Source organism: Pezoporus occidentalis, unplaced genomic scaffold, assembly GCF_034315485.1.
Source record: "Pezoporus occidentalis ecotype Australia unplaced genomic scaffold, CSIRO_AGI_Poc_V1 ctg18, whole genome shotgun sequence".
Taxonomy (NCBI): Eukaryota; Metazoa; Chordata; class Aves; order Psittaciformes; family Psittacidae; genus Pezoporus; species Pezoporus occidentalis.
The window spans coordinates 6,411,957-6,429,942 of NW_026913640.1; the positions used below are offsets into that span (position 1 = coordinate 6,411,957).

Sequence of the window (17,986 nt, forward strand, 5' to 3'; positions counted from 1 at the left end):
GAACTAAACTGGGAGAAAACATTGTTGACCTAAGCATCTCTTCACACTTTCCCACTTTGCCATAGCTTTACAAATATGATAACTTAGCTAGGAGTGATAGGCAGGACTCCTGTGGAAAGAAATTCATTAAATAAATTAGAAGACACTACATACTCCTTTTCTCATCAAAAGGAGGGTAAGTAAATGTGATAGATCTACTCACCCACTTGGTGAATCTTGAGTCCATTGCCCAGTTTCAGACTTATGTCTTCTGGGGCAGTGGGGGAGGTATGGGAATGAACAGCAATCTCCTTATGTTTAGGAGAAGGAGACTACAATCAAGTGAGGATTAGTAGGGCAAGCAATTATTTTCATAAATTCTAAGCTTTTTCCTAAGTAAATGTGGTACTGCAGCTCTGAGGTATTCTGTTAACTGCTTGAGAAGCAGAAACTGAGGGTCTGGAAAGCTGAATGCAGAACTATATATTTTTGCAGTGATACCCAAAAAAATAAAACTTAACTCTCTGAAATTAAAACTCAAAGATAATTTTTAACTTCTAGAGAAACTAGACTTAAGTAGCTGTACTACAAATGAGAAAATGGGTAAAAAAGTAGTAAACTGAGAAGCTGAACAGATTGAGCTGTCTAGGAAGATTTGAGGTTGTATCAGTCTTCATGATATGTATTAAGATAAGGAGAAATTATAAAATCTCTGTTGGAAGTTTATTGAAAGTCTCTCCTCTTCTGTGTTGAAGTGTTGGCAGATTTATGTAATCAGCAGTCTCCAGTATGAGCACCAATCACAGTTATATTGACAGATAGACCCCATGATGGTAGAGGAGGTTCTTGGTCACATGTAAAACATATGAAACTATTACTGCAGTCTCCTACTATCTCTATGCCAGAAAGCACTTTGGCAGGAGAGATGGGGATGTGGAGCCTGTTTTAAGACCCTTGAGGATTCTTATTTGTCTTTAAAGAGTGTATGGGAATTGGAGGCTTTCTGACTGCATGGAATACTGGCTGTTAAGATGGATCTGCTCCTCAAATGAGAACAGTTAGTCATACTCATAAAAGCATGAGAGGTCAAGGATGACACCATCAGTAATATGAGTTGTTTTGTGTGCATCTTGCCATGGCTTAGTCTAAGGACACTAGAATGATAAAACATTGGTTGCCACAGATTGAAACCCTTCCCTCCCCTCTTTTTGCCTGACTTCTGCCAACATAGAAAAGAAATATGTAATCAACTTTCTATCCAGCATACTTGAAAATTCCTAGATAAAAAGCAAACTCTATAATCGTCTTTCCCCACCTGCTATATCCAGTTATGTAGCTGAATTAGGAGTTCTGTGGAATAAAGAGAGCACAGCAGCTGCTCATAATTTTTTAAGTAGGAATTGTAGTGTTGCTGATGGCACATGTTGAATTGAATGCCTTACACCTTAACTGTGTCCTCAGCTGTGTAACTGTGTTAGTATCACAGTACACTTAAGGATTCAGTCTTGCATATAGAAGATACTTCACAGAGCTCAATGCAAAACACTTACCTTGGTGAATTTCTGTTGTGTGGTGCTTGGTGCACATATCGTAGTGGTATGAGAATAGGGAGTGGGATGAAATAATAGAGGGGTTCCACCTGTGCATAGCAATATATCTTCCACACTTTCTAATTTTTGCTGATGCCTTCTGGTTTCCCTTTCATGAGCCGCAAATGTGAGCTAATACTCTAACAGCTCTAAAAATCTGAGACTAGTGTCTGTCTTTCATGCCTTTCATTTGTATAGCTTTACTTCTTTGAAATAACATCACTTAAAGTTCTCTTTTCTGGTCCTGTAACTTTAGATAATTCAGAGTTGGGGATGACAAACTTAATCTCAGCTGTACATGCCTCTGGCAGAAGTTTTTAAGGAGAGGGTCATGGCTGCTGTTGGGGTGATTTGAGTTTGAAAAGTGATAGCTGTTAAACAGCATCCCCTGTGCAAAGTTGAGAATTTACTTCAGACATATCGTGCATCAGTATTCTTGGAGTATTTCAGCTTTAAGTGTGGGATTTATGCTTGAAATAACCTGTGAAATATAACCACACTTGATTCATGTTGAGAATACAGAGTCTTTAACAAGCCATTGGTTAGCGGATAAGTTTTAGCAGAAGCAGCAGACAAAATAGTATCTATTCTTAGTTTGCTCTGGGTAGACACTTGTACTTTGTGGAAGCTTTGTGGAATATTAGTATTGCACGTTCTAATTTTCCTCTGCTGTCTCCTCATCTGGCAGATGTTCCAGTTTCATGGGTGGAAGGCTTTGGTGTTAGAATCCCACTGTAAACTAAGGCAACAGTATTACAGGTTTTCCAGTAAACCTATTAAAAAAAAACCAGAAGCTTCCAGGCAAAAAAAAAAATAAAATAATCCAGCACGTCAGCCCACCAAAACTCCTCTTTGATATACAGTTACTGGCCTTTTAAGTGAAGAAAAGGGATGATTGTATCATGCATCATGACGACATATTTAATAATAAAGATGACTGTGATACTTTAGCTCAGATAACATGTGTTTTTCCAAAACAAGAGCACAGACTTGTGGAGCTTCTGACCTGGTACCTCAAAAATGTTTTGTATTTCAACAGTCTTGTTTTCAGACCAAATTAGTTCTCTTGTTTTGTTTTTTTTTTTTTTGGTGGGTTCCTCCCCTCCCCCCCCAAGTACTCTTGCCGCCATTTTTAATGTAGAACTGAATTTTGCTAAGTCTACATATTAAATTCATACACGTTTTTTGTTAGTTGCACTGGTGCTTGTAATTCTAAGGAAAGTATCTCTAGGTACTTATTGTCAGTTTTTTGGTGTTGGATCTGTGTAGTAATACCTAGTTTGTATGTTGCACCTGTAACAGGAATTGTGACATGTTCAACTTAGCCTGAAGTCTATCAATCGAAGATTCTCACACAGTTTCTGTAGTGTTATATTTAATTTATTCCATCTCTGAAATCCATTAATACTAAAAATGAATTTTGACAAGATCCAAGTTTTGCTTAGAGCCTTTAAATATTGATATGCTTTTTCCCTTTGTGACTTTCCCCCTCACTTCTGCTCTTTGGCATACAGCAGCAGGTGAGATGTGATCGAACAACTGTCTTGGCTTGGTTTTGAAAGCTCAATTTTTTTCTAAATCATGCAGGGGAAATCATTGAGGGAAAAATCAATCATTTCTGTTCTCTCCAGGGAGCTACAGGGAATAGGAAAGACTAATCCCTAGCTTGATTCAGCTGAATTCTAGAAATTTAGCATAATAATCTGCGAATGCTTATCCCTCATAGACTTAATTACATACATACATATGCTTACTTGGGTTTTCTTTCCTTTTCCTAATAAAGCTTTTTCAAATGAAAATATTTTGAGCACAAGGCTTACTTTGAGGGAATTACTTGGTTCAGTTTCTGTTTAATTAAATTGGAACATCATGAAGTCTTACTGTGCAGCTCTTAACCCAGACAAATTTCTTGTGTTGGCATCTGATAGAAGTTGAAGCGTGAGAATGGTGAGAGTGAGAGCTGAAGAAGGGAAATGGGATGACCAAGAGAGGTTTTGGAAAGCCTGAGAGGAGAGTAGTGGATCTTAGAGCCAAGGACTGTTGGGTGTTTTCCTCATCTTCAGTCCTGTAGAAAGGTGGCCTGGGAACTGTTATCAATTGGTTATCAGTTTGGGTTGTAGTGGAAGGGGAAAATTAGAGGCAGCCAGGTCTGAACCTGTGGCTAGTATTTTGCTGTAAAATAATTCCATTGCTATAAATGGAGTTGCGCAGTGAATGTGTTCTGCAGAGCTGACAGTGTACCTGGACTGAGAGTCATCATCCTGTGGCGCACGCTGATGGGGAAGTAACAACAGGCTGATACTCAAGCAAAAGAACCTTCGGTGCCAGCCTCTCCTGATGATGATCTGCCTAAAAGTATAAGTATGGAAACAGAAGCTGGCCTCCTTCACTTCCCTGCTTGCTCAGCTGAATCTTTGGATGAGCTATTGAACATGAGCATGGATAAACCTGTTTGTGCTACCATGGTATTATGTAGTATTATTAAACAACCAAAACTTCACACTGTTAATTTGTTGTCTGCAGTCCGTGTCTTGACTTCCCAAACTGGGTCTTCATACCTCCAGGGAAGCTGTACGTACAGTTAGTTTTATATTCCAGTTAAGAGTGAGGACCTGGAAGACTTGCTTATTTTGTGATCTTATTTTTGTGATTTGGTAGGGTAGCGTTACTATGAATGTTCTATAACCTAGGAAAATCTGTTAAGCATGATAAAGCTATTGGATTTATCCAATGACTTTCATGACCCACGTTCTTGTGTGCACATTTCCTTCCCACAGTGGTGAACACAGTTTAAAAAAAAATCTAATAAGGAGATTTTTAACAGGCACCAATATTCGTTGTATGTAAATATTGATAGATCTATAGATCTGGGATTTATCTGGGAATCATGCAGCTAAACTGCTCGGGATTTTTTAAGAAGTAGAGCTCTGATCTGTTCCTTGGTTTTACCCATATGTTAGAAACAAGCAGGTTTTCTTGGGTTGCTGCCTAAAGCTTTTTCTAATAGCCTTTGGGAAAACTCAGACTGTCTGTGCAAGGAGGAAAACCTGAGGAGTAGGCTGTTAAAAGGAAATAGACCATCAATGTCAGTCTTTCTGTCTTCAAGCAAAGAATATGGTTCCAAATGCATCTCCTGTACTATACTAACCAGGAAAAAAAGATTTGTGAAGCATCATGGCTTCTGTAGTAAAGTATTAGCCTCACTACAGGGATTTCTTTAGCATACACAGTATGAATTGCTTTATATAAATCCATATTTCAAGTTACTGAGCACAACTCTAGAAGACAGTGCCTGTGAAGCTTTGAAAAACTTTGAGGGTGTTGCATTTTGGTTCCTGTTTTTCTTGTAATTGAAAGAAAGGGTGTTTGGGCCTTGTCGCTAATGCCGTGCTGATTGCCCCTAAAGAATGGGGGTAAAGTTACTGTCAGCTTTTCGGTCTAAACCCATAGTAGTAGTTGTTACTTGGAGTTCCAAAGCATTGGTATTGTGTACTTTAGTCGTACTAAAAGATAGTAAGGTGTACAAATAACTGCTGGGAAGACAAGAACAAATCCTGTACTGCTAATGCATCATACATGCTTTGAAGGTTACATCTTGAAGTACAGATGAAACTGGGTTTATTTATTTTTTTCTTCTCCTGCTATCATGTGCCAAATGATTTCAGGCAAAGCCAGTATTCTGGAAAACTGATCAATGTGGGCAGGTTCAGTTTTAGTCAACCGTCACCTTTCCTTCAGAGAGGCATCTGTGATGCTCCTCTGGGGTCTTGTGGCTAATAAAATACTTCAATTACCAGTCAGCCTGGAATTGTAATCAGCTCTTCTGTGTAGTACTGTAATTTGCAAAAGAATTGGGAAATTAGGAAAAACTATGGAAGAATACATTTCTTTGGTGTACCAGATTCTTCTTCTTGCTCAAATTTCTGTTTTTCTTAATCTAGAAACAGACATTTAGTTAATAAGTAGTTATACAAGGAACAGTGTCTAGTAATCAGATAAATCATCAAAAACATTCTACCAAAGGGATTTAGTGTTTTTTCTGGGTTTTTTTGAGGAACAAATAGAATCTTTCATAGCTCCAGGTATTTGATAATCTGCATAGAAAGTTAGTTGTATGGACGTGGAAAATACACAGCTCTTCATGTGAAAAGCTGCTTTGATTTGAACATACTGAGTAGAATTACAAATGAAAGAATATAGGTGTTACCTGGACTTGTAGGTTTAAGTACACACAGGACTGTGTAACTTAAGTATTAGATTACCATTTTGTCAGGAAGTGATACTAATAGGTTTGAGCTGTGAGTGGTGAATGAGTTGGGCTGATATTTTTGTTTCATCCTGCTTTCCCTTTTCAGTATTCATTAATGACTGTTTTCCCTTTATCTGTGGCCCTGTTTTCTTTCTTATTAGTGTTTTCTGGCACTATGATAATTAGTTTGGATGAAGTGGAGGCACTTGGACCTGAAGGAATGCAAGGACCTTTAGGAGTCTGAGCACCAGGTTTCTAAATAACTTCTTTTTTTTTTTTTTTTTTCCATAGCTGGAAACTGAGAGGGCTGGCAAGGGCTATTAAAAAAACCAAACACTCTTTTCTAAGTTACTTTTACCTTCGTTTGTTGATAGTGATCACATTTGTCAAGACCCAGAAGGGGTCTTGCAGCCTTAGGCTGCAGGTATTTTAGCAGCTGGGGGCTCATCCTGCTAATGCCTTGTCCGTGCTGTATGATGGAGTAGATTATATTGCATAAAAATGGAAAGAAGCGTGTGTGTGCCCTGAACTCCATTTAAAATTTGCTGTCTCATTTGTAAGAGTTATCATATGTTAAAGGAAACTGACTGGGAAAAACACTCTTTCTCTTCAAATTGCTAATGGTCTTCATGTATGTGAAGACTTATCTCTCAGTAGATGATCGCTGAGAGATATCCAGATCTGTTTTCTGTTGTGTAAGTACTAATATAATAATGGCTTCAGCTGGATGGTAAAGTGATTGCATTGTAGATGGGATTCTCTTCAGCACACTGATAAGTATTTCTAATAAGTGCAAGAAACCATGGAAACATAGGGATTCATAATGAAGTGAAAGCCGGGCTCTGTTAAATGAGAAGCTACCCATGAAATGCAATTTTTGTTAAAGTATGGTGGTGTGCCTTTTAAGGGAATAAGAGTAAGTGGGTGTCTGAAGTGTAGGTACATGAGTTATGAATACTGATCTTGGTTGACATGGCTATTGCTACATCTGTAGGAATAATCCAGATTTCTTTTGTACTTCGGGGAAGAACTAAATATTATTTTCTCTCAAGATACTTATTTTCATTTACAATTCCTCTGCCTTCATTGAAGGGGAGGGGGAGTCCTTTTTCATGCAAGTTTGTGGGGTTTTAAGCATAAGCAGTCTTCATTTCTTGGTGCAGAGCCAGTCTAAAACAGTAGTATTTATTCACCTGCGCTGTTACCTTAATGAAGATAGCAGAGCACTACTGCTTCAGGGTAAGAATTAGACTGTCTTGATCACATCTTCAGAAAACGAAGATAGATCTGGGGTCTTATTTTTGTGGTTCCTATAATACTAGCATACTACTCTGTTAAACCTTATTCTGAATATTAATTGCTTCTTAATAATTATAATAATTTTTGTAGTTGAAGCTTAATTCTAAGCTTGCTTATCAGTCACATAAAGGAATAAATTCTTTTCACATGAGAATTAAGTAAAAATATGCTTTGCATTTGGTTGAAGCTAGAAAAGCTCCCACTGAATTTTTGTAGGCTGATTGGTCTGTCAGAAACTAGAATTAAGCAACATTTAGCTGTATGAACTTAATACCTGCATATATATCTGTTCCTTCGGCTTAACCTTCTGCATAGAGCAGAACTGATCAGAGCAATCTTTTAGAAATTTCAAGGGCTTTTATGTGCCTTTGCCACAATGATGTATGTTTATTTTTACTGAAACGTGTTCCAAGGTGTGTTTTTACATACGGAAATCCAGTCATTTAACTGAGGTAGTGATGCTAGAGGGTCTGTTTTGTCATTTCATGTTTAGAAAGGGTGTTTTAGAGAAGACAAGATGATTGAAATGAGGTAGCGAGTGCCATCTTCTTCTCCCCACAATTTCAAGACAAAACTGATTTAGATATGTTTCAAGTAATTCCCAAACCCTAAAATTATCATAACCAGTATTCTAAGCAGGCTTAAAGTCTTCTCTGGGATAGACGTCATAAACTTTTTTGCTAGTGTTTTTCTCAGTGCAGCATTGCAAGCATCTTGTGATAGGGTATTTGTGTGGCAAAGCTAGCTGCGGAGAACATAAACAATTTGTGTTCTGAATTGGTGGTTTTCCAACCTTTTCACTTCCTTTCCTTCCTTCCCCCTCCATAAATCTCAAATTTATGCATATACTGGAGCTGTCATAGAGTTTAGATTTTGCAGTTTGCCTTTGGTTTGATAGAAGAAAACATTCTTGCAAAAGCTGAGTGTTTCCATATGTCAAGGCATCTCTTGTGCATCCTTGCTATTTGCTCAAATAAGCATTTGTAAGATAGTCTGTTTACTTGACCCTGGTAGCCTTATGGGAGCAGGGTTAAAGCTTGACATTTTAAACCCAGTCAAACTTTCAAACAAGAAGCCTATGGTATAGTCATGTTGTGATGATGGCTTACTATGGCAGATTAGACCACTGTCATTGTCCTTTGTCAAGGAATATATTACTAGCTTGTTATGAGCAAGCTGCATCATTGGGAGAAGCTTAGCTTTAGTTTTGAATGGGCTCTCCTTAAACCAAAAGATCATATTGCATAAATAACTGTTCTTTTGCTTTGCTGCTAACTAAAAAAAAAATAATAATGTAGCAGCTTGCTGAGTTACTTAGAGAATTCTGTGGGTAAATGTTTTGCTGTTAAGTACAGCTATTGCAGTAGTCAAGTACCATAGGGTCCATAAACTAGATGACAAATAAATGATGTGTAAGTAAATCTGTTGTAAGCTGCACTAGTATTTATGAAATTATTTGGTATGTGCTGTGATATTGAACCATGAGGAATTCTTAAAAGAATAAAAAAGAAGTGATGTATAATGATTACTCTGTCTTTACCAATCCATATATCCTTGAAATACAGTGACCCACAACAGCATGGGCTGTACCATCTCTCCTCATAATTTTTTTATTGCATCCTACTGGTGAGAACAAAACTGTTGATTGTGACCTCAGTTTGAATATCCCTTACTTGTTATGGGCAACAGCTCTTAAGGACTCAAAAGAAACTGGACCATGCCCTCCTGCCATTGACTCTGAGATAATGCTGTTGAAATGATGGGGATTTCCTCATTCAGCCCTGAAATATTCAAACATATTAAAAAAAAAAAGGCAAAAAGCAAGCTGAAACCTTACTCTCCCTTCTGGAGCACTGCTGATCCTAGATATTGGTGCAAATTTTGTCCAAATGATAATGTGAATGCCACAGAAGTGACAACCCTTAAAGGACTGACTGTTTTGATCATTGAAATTGTTAACTATTGACAGCTGCTGCTGGCTGAGATGAAGAATACAAGGTGCTTGTAGCATGTGTGGTTACTTCACACCACACATTCCCATTCCTTTGGGGGGTTATTTTAATGCAGGTCTCTTGCTTTTGTTGAAAACCTGTTTTGAGAAGCACATTTGGCAGTTTCTCACCTTAAATTGAAGTTTGCAAGCTTTTTTGGTTTGGGGGTTTTGTGTTTTGTTTTTTTGTTTTTTTTTAGTAGCTTTCATGTAATTAATGGATTATTATCTTAATTGAAGCTAATTTTTGCTGTAACTTCAGTGTTTAATATGCTCTTCTACATGGAACTAATTGCTGTTCTGGTATGAAGGGAGTACATCACCTGATGCTTCTTTGATGGAAAGTTTTATGGAAAAATACATGCCAGTATGGCAATTCATGTACAAAGACCTCAAAAATCAAAAGTGAAAGCGTGGTTATCTATCCCGTCATTTTGCTAGTGTGTTTGTTCCATGAGTGTTGTCTTTGGATCTTTTGGTGCTCCTTTCTGGCCAGGTAAAGAGTGTTGTTCAATATAAGGTGGGTTTACATTTTCCTACTTTTTATCTGGAACAATAAAAGTAAGTAACGTCTTAGTCCTAGAAGGGTAACCTGGATGTTGGTTCAGTCTGCCAGTATGTCGCTCTTGTTTGAAGTATGGCCCTAGAGCATTTACATCCCTTAGATAAATCCTTGGGGGCAAATCTTACCCCTGAGGCAAGAACTGTTCAGCTGTGGAATATTCTAATTTGGAGTCCCTGCTGGCTCATTTAACAGTGACTGTGTAGGGTAGAATTTGATGCTCATAAAGGCTTTCTAGATTTAAGCACTCACTTCCTCTTTAGCCTAATAGGCACTGCCTGTGTTCTGTATTCAATTCTGATCTGCTGTGATGCTCGAAAATAGAGAGTGATCCACTAGCCATCTGAAGGCTGAAATATTTTTCAGCCTAGTGTCATATTGGTAATGGATTAACTATATCCGAATTTCACCAAAAGACATAAAATCTTTGTCCATTTTCTGTGTCCAGCAAAGCTGACACATCACAAAGAAGCTTTCCTTTGTTTTGGAAGGTGAAGGAATTTGGAGTCTGTTATTAATTCAAGTTATTGTACCTAAAGTATAGAATTTAGTGAAATAATAAGATACAGCTATTTGTAAGAAGACATGGTATCAAATTCTACAGTACAACTGGGGACCATTTCTGTGGCTAATGGTAACCTAAGTTGTCTGGCTTCAAGAATTCTGTATTCTCAGTGGGGAAAAGGTCAGCAGAGCATTTGCTTTTGGATGTGGATTTTGGTCATCTGTAGGAGTCTGGGAAAGTGGGGTTGAATAAAACCAATTAATCGTTAAGGGGCTTTATAAAATGTAGGTTGGTATGGTAATAATTATGTGTTCATTATAGAATTAATATTTCCCAACTTATCTGTAAGTGACATGAGGGAAGAGGAGAAGGGGTCAAAAATTAACTAGCTGATTTTTTGAAAACTTTAACTTTCTTTTCAAGTTATTAAAACTTAATTGCTCTGTCTATATTAGGTTTAATATTATCAGGTTCTCCAGGGTTTTATACTTCTACCCAGAATTTGACAGACACACTCTACAGTTCAGTAGGCAGAGTTAATAGGTTTAGTAAATATTAATAAAATAAATCTATTGTACAACTAAATCTTTAGGGAAATCACTCTGGTGGTTTAATTTTAAAAAAGAAACATGATCTTGATGATTTTATGGAGTTTTCTTATTGAAATTATTTTTAGTAATTAAAGGGGGTATCATATTTATTAGATAAACTTTAATAAAGATTTCAGATGTACACATGGGGTAAACTGATAGGGGACTAAATGGTGTGTTTTTAAAAGTCTTGGAGAAAAAGGTCTTTGAAAGTAAGTGTTCACTTCAGGGAATGGTGTTTATTTGACTAGAAAAGAGAAGTTTGCCTGCAGCTTTCTTGCACAGTATCTTTATGTTCTTGGTTTAAAAAAAGAAAGGGAAGCATGCAGGAAGCTATCAGGATGAAAGCACATCAGGTGGTGTGTCCAGCCTCTCAGTTGAGTGGGTCCCAGTGTTTTTTCTGGGCAACAGTTATGCAGCATCAATAAGATTTATTTTTTTTTTTTCCAGTTGTTGCTAGAATTAGCCAAAAGCAGTCAGCCGATGAGCAGTGTAGGAGCAGAGCTGCTCTTGCTTCCTGAGCTGCCTGTGGGTGTCAGGGAGATGTCAATTTGTGCCAACTATATATGGGAATAGAATATTTTCGTAAGTTTCTAGGATGAAGATTGGCCATGTTAAAGCTCTGCGGGCTTTGGATGCAAAGATGCTTCCAAGCTTACCTGAAATACCATTGCATATCACTACTTTATAATGCATTATATAGTCAAACAAGAACAGCATCTATGGTCTCTATATGCATTATGCTGTGCAGTAATTTCTAGCAGTGGCAATTGCCAACAAAAGGATGTCGATTAAGTGTATTGTTGCTTTTGAATCTGCAAGGAATAAACAATTCTGCAACAGAGGAAGGGGGCAGGATGGGGTATTTGGGGGAGTCTGGCAGGGTATAGAGTAACTGGAAGAAGCTGCTCTTTCCTCCCTGGTTCATTACCTGCCATTAGCATTTTTATTGGAATTTTTATTGTAGGTGGACAGTATTTTGGAGAAGTTAAGTAAGGACAGTGGAGAAATCCAGTGTGCTGGCGTTGGAGGGAGAAAAGGGAGCAGTTGGTTGTTTAGTTCATTTGGATGGTTGTGGGTTTTGTAGGAGGGAAGTATGTGAAGCTAAGAAATAGGCATGCTTTAGCTACTCGAGGTTGTAAATAAAATAGACCTTGTGAGAGGTTGTTTGACTCACGGTTTGTCCAGTGCCCAGGAGCTACATGAACCTTTAGTAAGGAAATCTGCAAATTGGAAGGATTTTTATGGAAAAAAAGGTCAGAAAGTATGCCAAGTCATTCCTATTTGTCAATATACTGAGTGCTGTGCTCAAGGGAGTAAAAAGCAGTTGCAGTAGCTGTTGTACAGAAGTGTACTAGAATTACTAATCTCCCAAGAGCAAGCTAAATATTATTCAAAATGCATCTTAAAGTGAATGGTAGTCACCAGTGGTGGGACCAAGCAGGCATCTAGCATGTCTTGCTCTACGTGCGATGAAGCACTCCTACTCATACTGCCTTAGTCTCTGCACTGGGAACTTAGATCACTGGACAGGCAGCATAACTAACTACTATGTATTGGCCACTTAGTGAACATTAAGTCCTGGATTACCTCTACTTTTCAACCATACTGCAGAGTAGCCTTGTTCCTAGTTGGGATTTTGTGCTATTAATGTACATACTGTCAGTATTGCTGTCATCAGTGTTCTAACTTTTATTTTTAAGTGGAGGAACCTTGTTACATATGTATTCTGGTGTTATTATGGACTGAAGTAGACTGCATATTTTAAGGCCTAAGTAGGCTGAATTACATGGTCTAAAATGGGGTGGCCGTGGTGTCTGTATTCCAGTAAGACAATGAATGGAAATATATTGTGCTGGAAAAATTGCCAGTGTGGTTTTAAGACCATGCCTACTGCCTCATAAATGCAGTTTCAATAGTCTTAAATTTGGATTCACACATACAAATGGCTGGATGCAATCTTTTTTGCTGTTAAGCATTTTTGGAGCACCTCGTGCTCTATGTGCAAAGGTTAACTAGGGCCTGAAGGAAGCTCAGGGAAGTACAGATGTATTTGTATCAATGAGGACCACTCGCTAAGCTCAGGATTATTCCTGCTACATATTATTTAAAGGTAGAGGCTTTGTTTTCAACTCTGCCAGTGTCTTACAAAAGGTGCTGCTCTGCTCTAATTTCAGTGTCCAAAGTCATTGTGCCAAAATCCCTAATTCCCACATGGTCGATCATGTCAGAAAGGTAGTCTGTTTGATACAAGAATGAATATTCTTACAGTTATGCATGTTGTTACCTTAATCGTATGCTACACTAGAATTAGAGCTTTGAAACTATGGTGCTACCATCTGAAATTGTGTGTTTATATAGAATTTTTTTTACTAGATGAACATAGTCATCTTGTCAGATAATGCAATAAGCTTTGGGAGGAATGCACAGCCTGGAGTCTTGGGGTAACTGAGGGCTTTGCATCCCTGTGAGTTTCAGGGGTCTTGCATACAGTCTGAAAAATTGCTGTGATAGACTTCATTATTTAGGGTACTTTTGATTCTTGCTAGTATTCATTGCCCCATTTAAAGCATTTATTGACTTCATGTGGGAGGAAGCAGAAGGGGGGGACTCAGATCTGTGCCATGTCCTCTTTGCTGTTACTCCCATGTGCTGCCAGTTGAAGTAAGACCATTTGCTCCAAGACAGCTTGCTTGTGCTTTGCCAATGTCAGTATTTTGGATCCTGTCACTTCCCTTAGGTTACTGAATTAGAGTTATTTGAGCCTATAGATCTAGCAAGTGTCCAGATGGTAAAGTTCTCTGCTGATGTAGCAATAATATTTCCTAGCATCTCGCTTATTTAACGCAATAGGTTCTCTTTCCCAGTGCATGCCTCTTTAATTCATGGTTTCAAAAAAACTAATCCAAGGTAATAATTTTTAGTCCTCTTACTGTCTTCTTGAATGTTGAGCTATAGACCTGTTCTAGTTTGGGGATATGAAGGAAAATCCAGTGTCCTGCATCTTTGCTGTTCCAGCTTTTCCATCTCTACTTCTTCCTAGGACAGTCTGTGTTTCCCAGGTCCAGTCTCCTGTCCTTCAGGGCATGCTTAAAGTCATCTTTTTGCCCTTGTGGGGCAATTTGGGCACTGCTTTGTCTTAAACACAAGCATTGTTGGACTTGTGTGTTATCTTTGCAGTTAAGGCAGGAGAATGCTGTCTGCTTGCTGTGCTCTGTTTCATTAGAAGCCCTGAGAGGGCACATGTTGAAGTGAGGCCAGGAACGAAGTGCCCAGGATAGACTGTTGCACCATGATTACTCTTGGGCAGCTGTCAAATGGCAGGAAGCCCAGACTAAATCTTTAATGACTCAAAGTGATGTTCTGGGACTGTAAATGAGCTCAGGAGTCCCTACAACAATTTCAGTTGGATGGGAAGAGTCAACAAATGTGCATGTTCCCCATTTCAAGAGGCTGTTGGGAAAGAGGTAAGGCCGTTGGAGTACAGTTTATATCAGATCCATCTGAAAACACCTTTGTGTTGCTTTATTGCCTAGTCAGCCATGGGTGAAAAGGGAAAATATGTAGTCCAAAGAGCGTGAGTAACTTCCGATGCTTGTCATGCTTTAAAGGTAGAAGTAAAGTCTCAAAGGGTATTTCAAGAACTGTAAGTTCTCTCGTATTTCTGTTCAATACCTGTATTGTGTCTAAATCAAAACCAGGACTTTAAAAAAAAATCAACTTGGGATAAAAGCAGTCTGCTTCTTAAAAGCCAGATTTATTACAGAGCTTGCCTATACTAATCAGCCACTCTGGAACTTTCCTAGCTTCACTTAGAGAAACAGATTTGATAGTACATAAGCACTTGAAAGGAAGACTAATATGGCAGGTTGGCTTGTTGCATGTCTATAACTGTCTTGAATAGCTTTGAGTTTACAGTTTGCTGTTTGGCTTAATGCTCAAAGCAGTTTCCTTTTACTTAAGTACTGGAATAACTTTGGCTATGAACTCTGACAGCAGTATGGCCTCTGTTACTTACACTAGCACGCAACTGAGCTATTAACTACACAGATGCTAATAGTGGTGTTTTGTTTTCTTTTTTTCCAAGGGGGTTTTGGAGAGGAAGCTGAGAGGGTTTTTTATTAGTCTGTAGAGAGGAAAATTCTGTCTTTCCAACTTTATTTTGATGTCTTGCACATTGATGTTACCTTATGAAAAGGTAAAACAAATTTATTTTTTTTTATTTTCAAGACTAGTGATGTAATAGATTTTAAAAATACTAAATGGTTTTTCATAGTGAACACTTGTTTTGGAATATGCTTGTGTCTGTGCTGGCATGATACTGTAGCATGAGAAAATCATGTTGAGGTAATCCTGTCTTGTGCAAATCAATTTGCTCAACACTGTTTATTTGCTCAATTTCCCTGAGTACAGCATTATTTTGGAGGAAGGATATGTTCTGTCGTTCAGTCTATATTTCACTGTGGCTAGCATTCAGCCTTATACATCAATAAGCATGGATTCCTTACTTGCTAGCAATGGTAAAACTCTTTCAGTATAGTCTTGGCTATGTTGCTGGCTGTTGTTTCTGTGTCCCTTTCAGGAAAACCTGTGTAACTATCCTGATTCAATAAGATTAGACTTCATACATATCAACCAAGGTGGTTTAATAGTAATAATATAGATACATATCACACTGTTTTGTTTTTTCTTAATGTACACTTACAGATACACACCTACACACATATGGAAGAGCCAGGATGTCTAGCTGAAATCTGGGTCATTAAAGCACCCTACATGCATATAATGAGAAAATACCCCTTTTTCTGGGAGTAAATTAAAGGCAGACTTGTATGTCCACACAGCAGTGTCATTTTCTTGGCTGAGTTCTCCTTAGCAGTTTGTGGGCATCTGAGTGTACTTGCAACTTAGAACACAGAAGCATGGGGTTGAAATGCTAACAAGTTGTGATATCTTCTTCATCTGAAGATTTACTCAGTTTGCTTAAAGGTTGGCTTTTATCTTTGGGAAATTGCTTGGTAGAAACTTCATTTCCTTGGAGGTCTAAATAAGAGCTTATTCCCACTCCAGAACAGCTTGACTGTTATATTGGAAAGAAAAAGCAACTGGGACTAGGTTGACAAAAGTAAAAGGAAATAAAACAAAAAGCCTGTTCCGTTCAATGAATTTAATAAAGCTAAAATATCAAAATATAAAGACACTGAGGCATTCTAGCTTGTTAGGAAAACTAACAGACTGCTTCCTCTTGGCAAAGTACAGTTGCTGTTAATAATCACACAGATGTGTTAGTGTCCAGAACAAGCATTTCTTTCTTGCCTTTTCTGTACTATGGGATATAAACTATCTGAAGTATACCATAAACTGTTCTGTGGTCAAATATCTGAAACGTATGGAGATCAATGGAGAGATTGTGCAATATAGAGCATTTTTGGAGTAAATTAAAATTGTATAGTAAACTCAATCTTGTTCTTAGTGTGATGAGAACAGGATATTAGTTATACAATTTGAAATCCCTGGTCTTTCCAGGGTAGAATCATAGAATCATAGAATAGTTAGGGTTGGAAAAGACCTTAAGATCATCAAGTTGCAACCCCCCTGCCATGGGCAGGGACACCTCACACTAAACCATGTCACCCAAGGCTTCATCCAACATGGCTTTGAACACTGCCAGGGATGGAGCATTCACAACTTCCCTTGGCAACCTATTCCAGTGCCTCACCACCTTAACAGGAAAGAATTTCCTCCTTATATCCAATCTAAACTTCCCCTGTTGAAGTTTTAACCCATTACCCCTTGTCCTATCACTACAGTCCCTAATGAAGAGTCCCTCCCCAGCATCCCTATAGGCCCCCTTCAGATACTGGAAGGCTGCTATGAGGTCTCCATGCAGCCTTCTCTTCTCCAGGCTGAACAGCCCCAACTGGACACAAGCATTTTCCTGTGATTCTTGTATGATTCTTGCTAAAGCTAGAAATATTTTTAGAATAATGTTAAACTGAACAAGTGTGTTCATAGTCTTTGAGGAACATTTGATGATGAATTGTCCTTTTTATTGCAGTTGCTTCTGCAGTTGTTTCCTATGCTACAGGCTTTGTCTTGTGAGAACTCAAAGAAGGGCTGCAAAAGGCTCATGGCTTTCTCTAGAGTGTGCTTGCCTTTGGCAGCCACATTGCACTGGATGACTACTTAGGATGTAATTTCTTTGGGCTGAGAATGTTGAGACTTGTCACTTTTTTTTCTTTAATCTTTTATGTATTTATTTTAAGAAACAAAATCAATCTTTTAGTGAAGGTTTGCAATAAAGCTTGGCATTTTGAAGATGCCACTCCCATAATCAGTGTGTGCCTCTTTAAGGAAAATGTAATATGCAGGCAACTGAAGGTTTTATTTCAAGAGGCTAAAATGCTAGGGGCACCACTTCTGGCAGCCCGTGCTGCCTTGATACTTAATCTGCAAGACAGGAGATAAATTTTTAGTGAAATCTTGAACAAATTGGTTTTACCTCTTAATTTGGAAAAAGTCTCCTTCCCTTATATTTTTACTTTCCTCTTCTCCTCCTAAGCCTCCATCTCATGGGTTGCAGGGGAACTTGATAAATATTCCTTCATGAAGAAAAGCGGTGTCTTTATTAAGAGCTATAAGTTCATCATGCAGCCATTTGGCATTCTGCCGGAAGTTTGACCTGGACACCTAAGTGTGTGTTTTCAAGTGGTCAGCTGTTCGGTGCTGTTGTGTACTGTGATGTTAAACTACCAGTGACACTTGATACAGGATATGTATTTGAGATGGTATATCTGACTGACACATTTGGAGATGACTTTTCTGTGATCAGACAAAGCTTGTAAAAGATCAGTTTCATTTTTCTTAAACTATGTGGAACATGCTTGGAGATAAATGTACTGCTGACAGGGCAAAGGTTCCTTTAGGGTGTATTTTCTTCCATATTTACCAAGTTCCCTGGCTCCTGCATAATGAGTCTGTTGCAGAACTGAAAACATCCTTGTATAATTGTCTACAGCTCTTGTTATAGCTTTTGATGGTCCAATTCATCTGGACTTTCAACTGCCACTGGAGACATAGAAGTACTGATATGATCTGTTTATCTAATTTTTGAAGGCAGGTTTGGTCTGCATGTGTGATAACCTGAGACTTGATATGCAGGTTAAGGGCTTTGCATAGAGATGTTTTCGATTACTTGGCTTACTGCGAAAGAATTTCAGATT

The 17,986-nt window shown here is 38.2% G+C and overlaps 1 protein-coding gene across 4 annotated transcripts in view; it reads left to right on the plus strand.

The window, feature by feature from the left end:
• Positions 1-17,986, plus strand: part of ATP8A2 (ATPase phospholipid transporting 8A2) — a 325,549-nt gene that overhangs the window by 97,065 nt on the left and 210,498 nt on the right. The gene's annotated exons all lie outside the window — the stretch shown is intronic.